The following is a 14,664-nucleotide window of genomic DNA, read 5'->3' as shown; positions in this document are numbered from 1 at the left end:
TTTGAGTCTTCTCCCTTCTTTTCTTGATGAGTCTGGCTAATGGTTTATCAATTTTATTTATCTTCTCAAAGAACCAGCTTTTAGTTTTGTTGATCTTTGCTATCGTTTCCTTCATTTCTTTTTCATTTATTTCTGATCTGATCTTTATGATTTATTTCCTTCTGCTAACCTTTGGGTTTTTTTGTTCTTCTTTCTCTAATTGCTTTAGGTGCAAGGTTAGGTTGTTTATTCAAGATGTTTCCTGTTTCTTAAGGTAGGATTGTATTGCTATAAACTTCCCTCTTAGAACTGCTTTTGCTGCATCCCATAGGTTTTGGGTCATTGTGTTTTCATTGTCATTTGTTTCTAGGTATTCTTTAATTTGCTCTTTGATTTCTTCAGTGATCACTTCGTTATTAAGTAGTGTATTGTTTACACTCCATGTGGTTGTATTTTTTACAGATCTTTTCCTGTAATTGATATCTAGTCTTGTAGCGTTGTGGTTGGAAAAGATACTTGATACAATTTCAATTTTTTAAATTTACCAAGGCTTGATTTGTGACCCAAGGTATGATCTATCCTGGACAGTGTTCCATGAGCACTTGAGAAACATGTGTATTCTGTTTTTTTGGGATGGAATGTCCTATAAATATCAATTAAGTCCATCTTGTTTAATGTATCATTTAACGCTTGTGTTTCCTTGTTTACTTTCATTTTGGATGATCTGTCCATTGGTGAAAGTGGGGTGTTAAAGTTCCCTACTATGATTGTGTTACTGTGGATTTCCCCTTTTATGGCTGTTACTATTTGCCTTATGTATTGAGGTGCTCCTATGTTGCGTGCATAAATATTTACAATTGTTATATCTTCTTCTTGGATCAATCCCTTGATCATTATGTCATGTCCTTCCTTGTCTCTTGTAATAGTCTTTATTTTAAAGTCTATTTTGTCTGATATGAGAATTGCTACTCCAGCTTTCTTTTGATTTCCATTTGTCTGGAATATCTTTTTCCATCCCTCACTATCAGTCTGTATGTGTCTCTAGGTCTGAAGTGGGTCTCTTGTAGACAGCATATATATGGGTCTTGTTTTTGTATCCATTCAGCCAGTCTGTTTCTTTTTGTGGGAGCATTTAATCCATTTACGTTTAAGGTAATTATCCATATGTATGTTTCTATTCCCATTTTCTTAATTGTTTTGGGTTTGTTATTGTAGGTCTTTTCCTTCTCTTGTGTATCTTGCCTAGAAAAGTTCCTTTAGCTTTTGCTGTAAAGCTGGTTTGGTGGTGCGGAACTCTCTCAGCTTTTGACTGTCTGTAAAGGTTTTACTTTCTCCATCAAATCTGAATGAGATCCTTGCTGGGTAGAGTAATCTTGGTTGTAGGTTTTTCTCCTTCATCACTTTAAATATGTCCTGCCAGTCCCTTCTGGCTTGCAGAGTTTCTGCTGAAAGATCAGCTGTTAACCTTATGGGGATTCCCTTGTGTGTTATTTGTTGTTTTTCTCTTGCTGCTTTTAATATGTATTCTTTGTATTTAATTTTTGACAGTTCGATTAATATGTGTCTTTGTGTGTTTCTCCTTGGATAGCAGGCAGATTCTTAACCACTGCACCATCAGGGAAGCACCTATTTTTTTGTTTTTTGATAATAGCCATCCTAGTAAATGTGAAAGTGGTACCTCATTTTGGTTTTGATTTGCATTTCCTTAGTGGCTAATAATGTTGAGCATCTTATTATGTGTTTATTGGCCATTTGTATATCTTCTTTGGAGAGCTGTTCACTCAGATCCTTTACCAATTTTTAAGATGGGTTATTTAATGTCTTTTAATTGTTGAGTTGTAAGAGTTCTTTATATATTTTGGATGGTAGACTCTTTTCAGATATGTGACTTGCAGATATTTTTCTCCCATTCTGTGGGTTCTGTTTAAATTTTTATATTTTTATAAAGTCCAGTTTATCAATTTTTTCTTTAGTTGCCTGTCCTTTAAGCGTCACATCTGAGAAACTGTTGCCTGATCCAAGGTCACAAAGATTTACACCTTTTTGTTTTGTTTTGTTTTTATATCGGAGTATAGTTGATCAACAATGTTGTGTTAGTTTCAGGTGTACAGCCAAGTGATTAAGTTATACATGTACCTATTCTTTTTCAATTTAGGTTATTACAGAATATTGAACAGTTTCCTGTGCTATACAGTAGGTCCTTGTTGGTTATCTGTTTTAAATATAGCAGTGTGTACATGTCAGTCCCAAACTCCCAATCCCTCCCCTCCCCCACCCTTCCCCCTGTAACCATAAGATCATTCTCTAAGTCTGTGAGTCTGTTTCTGTTTTGTAAATAAGTGCATTTGTATCTTTTTATTTTACATTCCACATGTAAGTGATATCATGATATTTGTCTTTCTCTGTCTGACTTACTTCACTTAGTATAATAATCTCCAACTCCATCCATGTTGCTGAAAATAGGATTATTTCATTCTTTTCAATGGCTGAGTAATATTCCATTATATTTATGTACCTCATCTTCTTTATCCACTCCTCTGTCAATGGACATTTAGGTTGCTTCCATGTCTTGGCTCTTGTAAACAGCGCTGCAGTGAACATTGGGGTGCATGTATCCTGTGAAACCATGTTTTTTTTGCAGATATGTGCCCAAGAGTGGGATTCCTAGATCATATAGTAGTTCTAATTTTATTTTTTTAAGGAACCTCCGTATTGTTCTCCACAGTGGCTGCACCAACTTACATTACCACCAGCAGTGTAGGAGGGTTCCCTTTCCTCCACACCCTCTTTAGCATTTATTTTTTGTAGACTTTTTGTTAATGGCCATTCTGACTGGTGTGAGGGGATATCTCATTGTAGTTTTGAGTTGCATTTCTCTAATAATTAACAGTGTTGAGCATCTTTTCGTGTACCTCTTGGCCATCTGTATGTCTTCTTTGGAGGAATGTCTATTTAGGTCTTCTGCCCAGTTTTTGATTGGGTCGTTTTTTTGGTATTGAGCCGCATGAGCTGTTGGTATGTTTTGAAGACTAATCCCTTGTCGGTTGCATCGTTTACAAATATTTTCTCCCATTCTGTGGGTTGTCTTCATTTTGTTTATGGTTTCTTTTGCTGTTCAAAAGCTTTTGAGTTTAATTTGGTCCCATTTGTTTATTTTTGTTTTTATTTTCATTACTCTAGAAGGTGGGTCAAAAAAGATCTTGCTGTGGTTTATGTCAAAGAGGTTTTTCCTATGTTTTCCTCTAAGAGTTTTATAGTGTCCAGTAATACATTTAGGTCTTTAATCCATTTTGAGTTTATTTTTCTGTATGGTGTTAGGGAGTGTTCTGATTTCATTCTTTTACATGTAGCTCTCCAGTTTTCCCAGCACCACTTATTGAAGAGGCTATCTTTCCTCCATTGTATAGTCTTACCTCCTTTATTGTAGATTAATTGATGATAGGTGGGTGGTTTATTTCTGGGCTTTCTATCCTGTTCCATTGAATTATATTTCTGTTTTTGTGCCAGTATGATACTACTGTTTTGATTACTGTAGCTTTGTAGTATGGTCTGAACTCAGGGAGCCTGATTCCTCCAGCTTCGTTTTTCTTTCTCAAGAGTGCTTTGGCTATTCAGGGTCTTTTGTGTCTCCATACAGATTTTAAGATTTTTTGTTCTAGTTCTGTGAAAAATGCCATTGGTAATTTGGTAGGGATTTCATCGAATCTGTAGATTGTCTTGGGTAGTATAGTCATTTTGACAATATTGCTTCTTCCAGTCCAAGAACATGGTATATCTTTCCACCTGTGTCATCTTTGATTTCTTTCATCAGCATCTTACAGTTTTCAGAATAATGGTCTTTTGCCTCCTTAGGTAAGTTTATTCCTAGGTGTTTTATTCTTTTTAATATGATGGTAACTGTGATTGTTTCCCTAATTTCTCCTTCTGATCTCTCATTGTTAGTGTATAGAAATGCAACAGATTTCTGTGTATTAATTTTGTATCCTGAAACTTGACTGAATTCATTGATGAGCTCTAGTAGTTTTCTGGTAGCATCTTTAGGATTTTCTATGTATAGTATCTGCAAACACCTGCAAACAGTGACAGTTTTACTTCTTCTTTTCCAGTTTTGATTCCTTTATTTCTTTTTCTTCTCTGATTACTGTGACTAGGACTTCCAAAACTGTGTTGAATGAAAGTGGTGAGAGTGGACATCCTTGTCTTGTTCCTGATGTTAGGGGAGGTGTTTTCAGCTATTCACAGTTGAGTATGACGTTAGCTGTAGGTTTGTCATATACAGTCTTTATTATGTTGAGGTAGGTTCTCTCTAGGCCCACTTTCTGTAGAGTTTTTATCATAAATGGGTGTTGAATTTTGTCAAAAGCTTTTTCTGCATCTATTGAGAGGATCATATGGTTTTTATTCTTCAATTTGTTGATGTGGTGTATCACACTGATTAATTTGTAGAGACTGAAAAATCCTTGCATCCCTGGGATAAATTCCACTTGATCGTAGTGTATGATCCTTTTAATGTATTGTTGGATTTGGTTTGCTAGTATTTTGTTGAGGATGTTTGCACCTGTGTTCATCAGTGATATTGGCCTATAAGTTTCCTTTTTTGTGGTATCTTTGTCTGGTTTTGGTATCAGGGTGATGGTGGCCTCATAGAATGAGTTTGCAAGTCTTCCCTCCTCTGCAGTGTTTTGGAATAGTTTCAGAAGGATAAGTGTTAACACTTCTCTCAATGTTTGATAGAAGTCGCCTGTGAAGCCATCTGGTCCTGGACTTTTGTTTGTTGGGAGTTTTTAAAGCGCAGTTTTAATTTCAGGGCTTGTGGTTGGTCTGTTCATATTTTCTCTTTCTTTCTGGTTCAGTCTTGGGAGATTATATTTTTCTAAGAACTTGTCCATTTCTTCTAGGTTGTCTGTTTTATTGGCATATAGTTGCTTTTAGCAGTCTCTTATGATCCTTTGTATTTCTATGGTGATTGTTGTAACTTCTCCTTTGCCATATCTAAGTTTACTGATTTGAGTCCTCTCCCTCTTTTTCTCGATGAGTCTGGCTAAAGGTTTATCAATTTTGTTTATCTTCTCAAAGAACCAGCTTTTCGTTTCATTGATCTTTTCTGTTGTTTTCTTTGTCTCGATTTCATTTCTTTCCACTCTGATCTTTATAATTTGTTCCCTTCTACTAACTTTGGGTTTTGTTTGTTCTTCTTTCTCTAGTTGCTTTAGGTGTAAGGTTAGGTTGTTTATATGTGATTTTTCTTGTTTCCTAAGGTAAGATTTTATTGCTAGAAACTTCCCTGTTAGAACTGCTTTTGCTGCATCCCATAGATTTTGGATCATTGTGGTTTGGTTTTCATTTGTCTGTTAGTATTGTTTTATTTCCTCTTTGATTTCTTCAGTGATCCATCGGTTGTTTAGTAACATATTGTTTAGCCTCCACATGTTTGTGTTTTTTACAGTTTTTTTCTTGTAGTTTATTTCTAATCTCATAGCATTGTGGTTGGAAAAGATGCTTGATATGATTTCAATTTCCTTAAAGTTACCAAGACTCGCTTTGTGATCAGTCCTGGAGAATGTTCCATGTGCACTTCAGAAGACTGTTTACTCTGCTGCTTTTGAATGAAATGCTCTATAAATATCAGTTAGGTCCATCTGGTCTAATGTGTCATTTAAGGCCTTTGTTTCCTTATTGATTTTCTTTCTGGATGATCTGTTCTTGGATGAAAGTGGGGTGTTAAAGTCCCCCACTATTATTGTATTACTGTCAATTTCTCCTTTTATGGCTGTTAGTATTTGCCTTATATATTGGAGTGCTCCTATGTTGGGTACATATACGTTTTCGATTGTTATAGCTTCTTCTTAGATCGATCTCTTGATCATTATGTAGTGGCCTTCTTTATCTCTTGTAACAGTCTTTATTTTAAAGTCTATTTTGTCTGATATGAGTATGGCTACTTCAGCTTTCTTTTGATTTCTATTTGCATAGAATGTCTTTTTCCATCCTCTCAATTTCAGTCTGTATGTGTCCCTAGATCTGAGGTGGGTCTCTTATAGACAACATATATACGGATCTTGTTTTTGTATCCATTCAGCCAGTCTTGTGTCTTTTGGTTGGAGCATTTAATCCATTTACATTTAAGGTAATTATCAATATGTGTGTTCCTCTTGCCATTTTCGTAATTGTTTTGGATTTGGGTTTTTTTGTGGGTTTTTTTGGCTGCATCCCTTGTTTTGGGACATGGCAGTGAAAGTGCCAAGTCCTAACCACTGGACCACCAGGGAATTCCCTGGATTTGTTTTTGTAGGTCTTTCTTCTTTCCTTCCTCTTTTGTTCTCTTATCTTGTGCTTTGATGACCAACTTTAATGTTGTGTTTCAATTCCTTTTTCTTTTTTGTGTGTATCTATTGCAGATTTTTGGTTTATGGTTCCCATGAGCTTTTGATACAGCAGTCTGTATATAAAGAAGATTGCTTTAAGTTTCTAGTCTTTTAATTTCAAATGCAATTCCAATATCCTGCATTTGTGCTCTCCTCTTCTCACAGTTACTGGTTTTGATATCATATTTGTGTGCAGATGATTTCCTACATTAACTGTATGTTTACCTTTACTGCTGAGCTTTCCATTCATAATTTTCTTGTTTCTAGTTGTGGCCTTTTCTTTTCCACCTGGAGAAGTTCCTTTAGTGTTTGTTGTAAAGGTGGTCTGGTGGTGCTGAATTCTCTTGGCTTTTGCTTGTCTATAAAGCTTTTGATTTCTCCTTGAAATCTGAAAGAGAGCCTTGGTGGGTAGAGTATTCCTGGTTTTAGGTTCTTGCCTTTAATCACTTTAAATATATCTTGCCACTCCCTTCTGGCCTGCAGAGTTTCTGCTGAGAAATCACTTGATAGCCTTATGGGAATTCCTTTGTATGTTACTTGTTGCTTTTCCCTTGTTGCTTTTAATATCTTTTCTTTGTCTTTCATTTTTGTCAGTTTGATTAGTGTGTGTCCTGGCATATTCCTCCTTGGGTTCATCCTACCTGGGAGTCTCTCTGCTTCCTGGACTTGGGTTACTGTTTCCTTTTCCATGTTAGGGAAGTTTTCAGCTATTATCTCTTCAAATATTTTCAAAGGTTCTTTCTCTCTCTATTCTTCTTCTGGGAGGCCTATAATGTGAATGTTGGTGCATTTAATGTTGTCCTGAAGTCTCTTAGACTCTCTTCATTTCTTTTCATTCTTTTTTCTTTATTCTGCTCCATAGCAGTGATTTCCACCATTCTGTCTTCCACCTCATTTATCCATTCTTCTGCCCCAGTTATTCTGCTATTGATTCCTTCTAGTGTATTTTTCATTTCAGTTATTGTATTGTACATCTCTGTTTGTTTGGGCTTTAGTTCCTCTATGTCTTTTTTAAACATTTCTTGTATCTTCTCAGTGTGTGCCTCCATTCTTTTCCTGAGATCGTGGAACATCTTCAATATCATTACTCTGAATTCTTTTTCCAGTAGGTGGCCTATCTCCACTTCACTTAGTTGTTCTTCTGGTGTTTTATCTTTTTCTTTCATCTGGGACATATTCCTTTGCCGTCTCATTTTGTCTTAACTTTCTGTGATTGCGGTTTCCATTCCGCAAGCTGCAGGATTGTAGTTCTTCTTGCTTCTGCTGTCTGCCCTGTGGTGGCTGAGGCTGTCTAAGAGGCTTGTGCAGGCTTCCTGGTTCCTGCCCACTGGTGGGTAGAGCTGGTTCTTGTCCCTCTGGGCAGGGCCATGCTCAGGAAGACTTTAAGCAGCCTGTCTGCTGATGGGTATGACTGTATTCCCGCCCTGTTGGTTGTTTGGCCTGAGGCGTCCCAGCACTGGAGCCTACAGGCTGTTGGGTGGGGCTAGGTCATTGGGAGGAAATGGCACCGTCCAGGAGTGCTCATGCTAATGATTACTCACCACAACTACTGCTACCAGTGTCTTTGTACCTGCAGTGAGCCATAGCACCTCCCCTGCCTCTCCAGGAGACCCTCCAATACTAGCAGGTAGGTCTGGCCCAGTCTCTTATGAGGTCACTGCTTTTTTTCCCTGGGTCCTGGTGCACATGAGACCTTGCCTGTGCCCTCCGAGAGTGGAGTTTCTCTTTCCCCATTCCTGTGGAATTCCTGCGATCAAACCCCGCTGGCCTTCAAAACCAGATTCTCTGGGGGCTCTTCCTCCTCTTACCAGGTCCCCACGCTGGGAAGGCCGACATGGGGCTCTGAACTTTCAGTCCTGTGGGAGACCTTTTCAGGTATAATTACTTTCTAGTTTGTGGGTCGCCCACCCAGTGGGTATGGGATTTGATTTTATTGCAGTTGTGCCCCTCCTACCATCTCGTTGTGGCTTCCTCTTTGTCTTTGGATGAAGGGTGTCTCTTTAGGTAGGTTCTAGTGTTTTATTTTCTATGGTTGTTCAGCAGTTAGTTGTGATTTTGGTGTTTTTGTATGAAGGAGTGAGCTCATGTCCTTCTACTCCCCCATCTTGCAACTGTCATCCTGCACCCATTTTTTATTCTAACAATTTTATAGTTTTACAGATTACATTTTGGTCTTTGATCCATTTTGTGTTAAATTTTATATATGGTATGAGGTAGAGGTTTAACTTCATTATTTTGCCTGTGGATATCCAGTTATCCCAGGACGATTTGTTGGAAGACTGTTCTTTCTATTGAATGATGTTGGCTCCCTTGTCAAAATCTAGTTAACCATAGATGCATGGGCTTATTTCTGGACTCTCAATTCCATTGCATTGATATATATGACTGTACGTATGCCAGTACCACATGGTCTTGATTACTGTAGCTTTGTAATAAGTTTTAAAATTGAGATGTGTGAGCCCTCCAACTTTATTTTTTTTGAGATTGTTCTGGCTATTCTGGATCCTTGCATGTCTATATGAATTTCAGGATCAGATTTTCCATTTCTGCAAAAAAAGAGGAGCTGGAATTTTGATAGGGTTTGTATGATCCTGTAGATCAATTTGGAGAGTATTGCAATCTTAACAATAGAGTATATATTTTCTCTATATAAGGTTGTGCCATCTGCAAATGGAGATAGTTTTATTTTTTCCTTTCCAATTTGTTGCTGTTTGTTTCTTTTTCTTGTGTAATTGCTTTGGCTAGAACCTCCAGCCATGAGAGGTTGAATAGAAGTGATGAGAGCAGACATCCTTGTTTTGTTCCTGAGTTTAGAGGGTTAGCTTTCAGTTTGGCACCATTAAGTATGATGTTAGCTGTGTCCGAAATGCCCATGATCAGGATGAGGAAATTCCCTTCTATTCCTAGTTTGTTGGGAATTTTTATCATGAAAATATGTTGAACTTGTTCAGTTGCTTTTTCTATATCTGTTGGAATAATCTTGTGGATTTTGTCCTTTATTCTATTACTAAGGTGTATTACATTGATTGATTTCAAATGTTGAACCAAGTTTTCCTTTGGGGGATAAATTTCACTTGATCATGGTGTATAATCCTTTTCATATGTTGTTTGATTTGGCTTGCTATTATTTTGTTGAGGATTTAAGAATCTATATTAATAAGGGTTACCACATAGTTTTTTGTTTTTTTTTCTTGTGACATCTTTGGTTTTGGTATCAAGGTATTGAATAATATTGGCCTCTTAAAATGATTTGATAGTGTTCCCTCTCCTATTTTGAGAAGACTTTGTGAGGGATTGGTGTTAATTCTTTCAGTGTTTTGTAGAATTCAACAGTAAAGCCATCTGGTTCTAGGTTTTTCTTTGTGGGGAGTGTTTTGTTTTTTATTATTATTATTATTGATCCAGTCTCTTTATTTGTTATAGTTCAATTCATATTTCTACTTCTTTTTGAGTTTTAGTCATTTGGGTCTTTCTAGGAATTTGTCCATTTCATCTAGGCTATGTAATTTATTGGCATACAGTTGTTCCTAGTAGCCCCTTTTTAATTTCTGGGAGTTCAATACAATCTCTCTTCTTTCATTTCTAATTTTAGCAATTTGTGTATTCTTTATATTTTTTTCTTGGTTAATACCACAGTGGTTTGTCAATTTTGTTGATCTTGTCAAAGAACCAACTTGTGGTTTTACTGATTTTCTCTATTGTTTTTCTAGCCTCTGTTTTATTTCTGCTATAATCCTTATTATTTTCTTCCTTTTGCTTGCTTTGAGTTTAATTTTCTTTTTCTAGGTTCTTAAGATGGATGCTTAGGTTATTGATATCAGATATTTCTCTTTTTTTAAATATAAGTTTATACAGCTACATATTTCCCTCTAAACACCACTTTAGCTGCATACCATACATTTTCTTTATCATGTTATATTTTCATTTTCATTCATCTCAAAATATTCTTTAATTTCCTTTGTAATTTCCTCTTTGACCCATTGATTATTTAGAAATATGTTGTTGATTTCCCCATATATGTGAATTTTCCAAATTTCCTTCTTTTATTCATTTAATTTTATTTCATTGTTGTTGGAGAACATACTTTATATAATTTCAGTCCTTTCAGATTTATTGAGAGTTGTTTTATGGTTTAACATGTGGTATATCCTAGAGCACGCTTCATGTGCACTTGAGAAAAATGTGTATTCTATTATTGTTTGGTGGAGTGTTCTAAAGATGTGTTTTAGGTCCAGTTGCTTTATAGTGTTGTTCAAGTCATCAGCTGTTTCTTCATTGATCATCTAACTGTTCCACCTATTATTGAAAGAGGGATATTGAAGTCTTCAACTGTTAGTGTTGAATTGTTATTTCTCCCTTCAATTCTGTCAGTTTTTGCTGTATTGTTTTTGCTTCATTGGGGTTGTGTTGTTAGATGCAAATGCATTTATAAATGTTATCTTCTTAATGGATTGATCCTTTTTTCAATATTTAATGTCCTTCTTTTTTTTTTTTTTTTGTTTCGTGGGCCTCTCACTGTTGTGGCCTCTCCCGTTGTGGAGCACAGGCTCTGGATGCGCAGGCTCAGCGGCCATGGCTCACGGGCCCAGCTGCTCCGCAGCATGTGGGATCTTCCCGAACTGGGGCACGAACCCATGTCCCCTGCATCGGCAGGCGGACTCTCAACCACTGCGCCACCAGGGAAACCCTATAATGTCCTTCTTTATCTCACAGATTTTTGTCTTAATATCTACTTTGTCTCATGTTAGTGTAGCCACTCCAGCTCTTTTCAGATTACTGTTTACATCATATGTCTTTTCCCATCCTTTTATTTTCAACCCATTTGTGTCTTTGGATCTAAAGTGTGTCTCTTATAAACAGCATACAGTTGGGTCTTTTAAAAAATTTATTCTGCCTGTCTCTGCTTCTTAGTTGGAGTGTTTAATCCATTAATATTTAACATCATTACCCATAAGGTAGGATTTACATCTGCCACTTTACTGTTTTTTTATATGTTTTATGTGATATTTGATCCTCTGTTTCTCCAGTATTGCCTTCCTTTGTGTTAAGTAGATATTTCTGGTGCACTATTTTAATTCCCTTAACCTTTCTTTTACTATATATTTTTGATTTATAGATAACTGAGTTACAAACAAGAACTACATATTTATATGTCTTCTACATGTACCTACATTGCTACATTTTCTGGTACCCTTTATTTCTTTATGTGGATTCCAGTTATTATCTAATCCCCTTTTATTTCAGCCTGAAGAGCTCCCTTTAGCATTTCTTACAGGGCATTTTTTTCTAGCCTCACAGTCTAGACCCCACCAAAGGGCGGACACTGGTAAATTATCCCACACAATTTAAATTGGGATTAGAGAGAATTGACATCTTAGCAATATTGTATCTTCCTAATACAGGGCCACAGTATGTCTCTCCATTTTATTTAGGCTTTTGATTTGTCTTGTCAGCATACTGTAATTTTCAGCATGTCAAATATTGGACATATTTTTTCTTAGATTTGTACCTAAGAATTTCATGGATTTTGGTGCTGTTATAAATGGAACTTTTAAGAAATATCAATTTCCAATAGTTTGTTGCTAATATATAGAAATACAATTGATTTGACCTTGTATCCTTCAACCTTACTAAACTCACTTATTCTAGGATTTCTTTTGTAGATTCTTTGGGATTTCCTATGTAGACTATCATGTCTGTTGTAAGTGGAGACAGTTTTCTTTCTCCCTTTCCAATTTCTATGCTTTTTATTACTTTTTCTTACCTTGTTGCACCAGCTAAGGCCTCCCGTATGATACTGAATAGGAATGGCAAGAGCAGATATCCTTGCCTTTTTCCCAGTCTTAGGGGAAAACATTCAGTCTTCCACCAATACTGATATTAGTTGTAGGTTTTTACAGACATAATTGATCACATAGAGATGGTTCCCTTTCATTTCTAGGTTACTGGGTTTTTATCATAAATTAATTTGAATTTTGTGGAATGCTTTTTCTGTGTCTATTGAGATGGTCATATGGTTTTTCTTCTATAGTCTATTGATGTGGTGAATTATTGTAATTAATTTTGAATGTTGAACAAGCCTTGTATTACCAGAATAAACTACACTTAGTCCTGATTTGTTATCCTTTTATTTATTGCTGGATTCATTTTGCTAATATTTTTTGGAGTATTTTTGCCTCTATATTTATATGCTCGAGTTAATATATAAATAGGTACCAAGTATCAGAAGGACTTTCACTTCTAGTAAATGTACACTATGCAATTTGTAATAACTCTCCTGCTAAAGACAACTAAAAAGCAGGGAAACACATTCATAAGATACCATTTATTTTACAGTTAAAAATGTCATTTTAAAAACAAGATAAGGGCTTCTCTGGTGGTGCAGTGGTTGAGAGTCCGCCTGCCGATGCAGGGGACACGGGTTTGTGCCCCGGTCCGGGAAGATCCCACATGCCGTGGAGCAGCTAGGCCCGTGAGCCATGGCCGCTGAGCCTTCACGTCCGGAGCCTGTGCTCCACAATGGGAGAGGCCACAACAGTGAGAGGCCTGCGTACCGCAAAAAAACAAACAAACAAAAAACAAGATAATATTTTTGGATCTGGCATAGAATTCTTTTCTCTTTTTTCTTCTAAAGGTAGGCATAAATGCATTAACCTGCAACCTGCAAACTCTAGAGCAAAAGAATAAGCAACTGGCAGATCAAATTGCTTCCCTAGAACTTGAGCAAGCAACTTCTGATTACCATTGGGGGTATAAAAAGTCAGTCTAAATTAGCAATTAATGACTATGAGTTTTAAAAACAATCAGAAATCAGGAGATGGGTTTCCTTCATTTTTTTTTTGATAATTATCACAAGTCTGAATAATGCAGGCTAAATATGTCAGAGAGCCCTACGGTATTCAGACAATACAGGATTTAGGAAAACAAGAGTTTAAGACAGCCTTTAAATGTCTGCCTACACAGATGATCTATAATGCTGAAAAGCACCAATATTTCTAACGTTTTAAAATATTTTCTTTTCCATAAATTGTGAGGAAGAAACTTGTATTTTTTTTCTCTTTCTGACAGTTCGATCCATTAGGAAATGAATAGTAAGTTCGATTCCTAAAGGCTACTTGACAAGGTCAATCCATTACAAATAAATGGTAGAAGTCTTAAAACATCTCCAGGTGAAGGAGATTTAAAGAGATGATTGTTATGTTAAACAGCTAATAAGCTTTCCATGTGCTTCTGAATACTTGAGAAAGAATTAGCCATTGCTTCTATAACATGCAAATCATCTTTCAAAATTCCAAAGAAGGCCCTGTTGTGAAGTCTGCCTTAATCTGAACTAAATTCTTTCAAACTCTGTCATAAGCTGCTCATTACTTCAACTATAAAAAATTACAGAGACTAAATCTAAATCCTGGGACTTCCCTGGTGGTGCAGTGGTTAAGAATCCGCCTGCCAATGCAGGAGACATGGGTTCAAGCCCTGGTCCAGTAAGATCCCACATGCCACGGAGCAACTAAGCCCATGTGCCACAACTACTGAGCCTGCGCTCTAGGGCCCGCGAGCCACAACTGCTGAGCCCTCGTGCCACAACTACTGAAGCCTGCATGCCTAAAGCCTGTGCTCTGCAACAAAGAGAAGCCACCTCAATGAGAAGCTCATACACCCCAATGAAGAGTAGCCCCCACTCACTGCAACTAGAGAAAGCCCGTGCGCAGCAACGAAGACCCCATAGAGCCAAAAATAAATAAATAAATAAAAATTAAAAATATATGTATAAATACTCTAATTTTTCATGGCTTTAGAGCCAGACTATCTATATTTCAATTTTGGCTGTGACCTTGGGTGTGATCCTTAACCTCTCGGAGCCTGAGTTTCTTAATGTCTCAAAATGGGGATAATCATACTATTATTAGGAGGTTGTTGAGGTTAAGTAAGTTAATACATGTAAAACATGTAGAGCATTCTAACATTTATTGAATTCTTAGTATCTCAACTGTCTCAGAAGAAAGCCTGTAAGTTCCTATCAGAGCAACAAGGTGCATTAGCTCTAATTCCTGGTACTGTCTCAAACCACGCCTCCCTCCCCCAAGATTAAAGATTCATCCATGTCCTTTCCTGTTGGCCAGGCCTCAGCTGGGCTTATCCACCCACCTGGCTTGGGTCTCTCTGGAAGACCATATCTCAGTCTGCATGATTCTTTCATGCCTCTACTGCCAGTGAGCAGGCCTGTGACCTTATCCTATTAGTGACTTTGACGGGTCTTGCAAGTGATTTGCTCAATGCTGATTCTTGCCTGTCCACAGCATCTCTTGATTAAGGTCTCCCA

The 14,664-nt window shown here is 36.9% G+C and overlaps 1 pseudogene across 1 annotated transcript in view; it reads left to right on the top strand.

Annotated features, from left to right (window-relative positions):
- The window catches only part of LOC307057540 (coiled-coil domain-containing protein 150-like), a 199,324-nt pseudogene that overhangs the window by 35,601 nt on the left and 149,059 nt on the right, over positions 1-14,664 (top strand). Inside the window, exon 14 of the transcript in view lies at positions 12,979-13,094. The product of the transcript in view is annotated as a coiled-coil domain-containing protein 150-like (transcript). The remainder of the gene's footprint in view (positions 1-12,978; positions 13,095-14,664) is intronic.

This window comes from Hyperoodon ampullatus, assembly GCF_949752795.1.
Source record: "Hyperoodon ampullatus genome assembly, chromosome: 8".
Taxonomy (NCBI): domain Eukaryota; kingdom Metazoa; phylum Chordata; class Mammalia; order Artiodactyla; family Ziphiidae; genus Hyperoodon; species Hyperoodon ampullatus.
The sequence above is the reverse complement of the archived record's forward strand: the minus strand, read 5'-3'. Positions and strand labels throughout refer to the sequence as shown.